The following is a 2,480-nucleotide window of genomic DNA, read 5'->3' as shown; positions in this document are numbered from 1 at the left end:
GATGTGAATAAACCATGTTATATGTCTGTAACAAGATTTTTTTACTGCCTAGTTTATGTCATACTTTCTCACTGTTATTTTCAGTTTAAAAAGAGTCTGTTACTAATGCATTCTAGTGGTTTTTAAATTGTTTCATAATTTTAGGTTGACTAAAGTGAAGCAGGATAGTCATGGAGATGTAACACCCCAAAAGAGTGTTTGTTGAACTTGTGCCAGCTACACTTGCTTGGCCCTCGCTTCCTTGAACCTGTCTACCATAATGTAGTTGTTTGGTCCTTGTTGTTTAGCTCATCCTACCATCTCCAAAAGAGGCAGTTTAAAAAGTGTTCAGTAGTGACTTTTGTTGAATACCATTACTGCTTTTATAGTGTGTATGTGTGCGTGTGTCTTTAAATCTGACTAGAATATGCTGTCTTCATTGAACTTTACTCCCTCTTTGATGTTACAAGTTTATTTTACAAAATTTCACTGACATTTAAAAAGAATGAAACTGTTGTGGGGAAAACTGAGTTTGTTTCAAAAAACTTTATTTGGTTGTTTATATTTTGTTTGAAAAACTGCAATAATTTATATATTTGTATTCTGCTTTGAAACTGTAACTATATAAGCTTGTCTACTATTTTTAACTTTACAATAATAAAAAATATTTTGTTATCTGTTAGCTTCAGTGGATTTCTTTTCTCTCGCTCTCTTTTTTTTAGTGCAGCCCTGTTTGAATCTGGCCCATATGCTTATACCAGACTCCAAGGCTGTGAGGCCAGCTTCAGCATGCTCTCCCTCCTTTATAACCACCAAGACCTGTGTTGAGATCTGATGGGAAAGGGAACAGAAGGATTCAGTGGATGTTTTTAAGGTCATCTTTAAAAAAAAAAAAATCAAATCGTTGACTTACATTGAAAGTTTTGTTTTTCAGTTAGGGAGTCTAACTTAAATTGTCTTTCTGGGGATGTAGCTCAGTGGTAAAGTGCTTGCCTGGCATACACCAAGGGTTGGATCCCCTGCATTTCAAAATAAAGTTGTTTTATGTGACAATTTCGTAATTCGGATCTTACATTAACTTTGATACTTAATATTCCCTTTGTCCCAAGAGTAGAGAAGCATGAAAAAAGATTCTTGGGTCTTACTGGATATATGTGCGATTTTGTGTTAGGGTCGTAGTACATGTTTCTATGTGTATGTGAGGGAGGTGTCATGTGTAGGCATGTATGTCACACATACGGGAGGGGGAAGGCGGAAGTCAACATTGGGTATCTTCAGTTGCTTCCAGGCCTTATGTTTTGAGGCAGCATCTCACTGAGTCTGGAGCTGACCTACTCTGCTACAGTAGCTGGCCAGCAAGCCCCAGGGTTCCTCCTGTCTGCACTTACCCTGTCCTAAGATTATAGGCACACACTGCGGTGTCAGACATTTTACATGGGAGCTCAGGATCTGAACTCACATCCTCACATTTATGCAGTTAACACTTTACCAACTGAGCCATCTCCCTAGCCCTGCAACTTCATTAACTGTATCATAGGCCTGAGTTGTATAGCTCAGTGGTAGAGTACTTCCTTAATATGCACTAGATCCTGGGTTTGATCCTCAACACCATCAGATAGTGATATAGCGATGTAGTTTACATACTGTAAATACACAGGTTTTGTTTTGGTGGTTTTTTGGTTTTCTGTTTTGGGGGAGGTTGTTTTTTATTTTGTTTTAATGGATGTGAGTGTATTGTATGCAAGTATGTAAGTGCATCCACGTCATGCAGTGCCCGTGGAGGTCAGAAGAGGGCATCAAATTTCCCTGGAACTGGAGTTACAGACAGTTGTTAGCCACCATGTGGGTGCTGGGAATTGAACTCAGGTCTTCTGCAAGAGCAGCCAGTGCTCTTAACCACTGAGCCATCTCTCCAGCCCCAATACACAGGTTTAAATGCATTAAATCTTAACAAAGCATGCAGTTCCTTTTGGCCCTCTTCCCAGTATCTTCATGCCCATCTTCTATCTACCTCTAATTTCTCTCACCATCATTTGCATATCTCATAGAAGATGCACTCATTTGCCTTTGGCCTTTCTGCACTCAGCTGGATGCTTCTCCATATTAGTTCAGGGATCAATAGCTCATCCCCTTTATTGCTGACTGGTGCTTTATTGTATAATTATAATCTGTTTATCCACTTAACTGCTCATGAACATTTGAATTTTTTTACAAATTGAGTCAATAAGAGTAAAACTTATAGCCAGGTATGGTGGCGCATGCCTTTAGTCCAGCACTTTGGAGGCAAAGGCAGGTGGATCTCTATGAGATCAAGGCCAACCTGGTCTACTTAGCAAGTTCCAGGCCAGCTGGGCTACAGGGAGACCCTGTCTCAAAAAACCAAATAACAAATAAAACATGAATACATTTCAACTGGCTTTTCAAAGGATACCTCAAACAATGAAGTATTCAAAATCATTTGTGGTCATCATTATGAATCAATATTTAACAAATTACCCTTT

At 39.0% G+C, this 2,480-nt stretch overlaps 1 non-coding gene across 1 annotated transcript; it reads right to left on the bottom strand.

Annotated features, from left to right (window-relative positions):
- Nucleotides 1-706: 706 nt before the first annotated feature.
- Nucleotides 707-835, bottom strand: LOC115072310. Its single transcript, XR_003851352.1, has one exon. It is a non-coding gene; the product is annotated as a small nucleolar RNA SNORA61 (small nucleolar RNA).
- Nucleotides 836-2,480: the final 1,645 nt, after the last annotated feature.

This window comes from Nannospalax galili, unplaced genomic scaffold, assembly GCF_000622305.1.
Source record: "Nannospalax galili isolate Female #2095 unplaced genomic scaffold, S.galili_v1.0 scaffold972, whole genome shotgun sequence".
Taxonomy (NCBI): Eukaryota; Metazoa; Chordata; class Mammalia; order Rodentia; family Spalacidae; genus Nannospalax; species Nannospalax galili.
The sequence above is the reverse complement of the archived record's forward strand: the minus strand, read 5'-3'. Positions and strand labels throughout refer to the sequence as shown.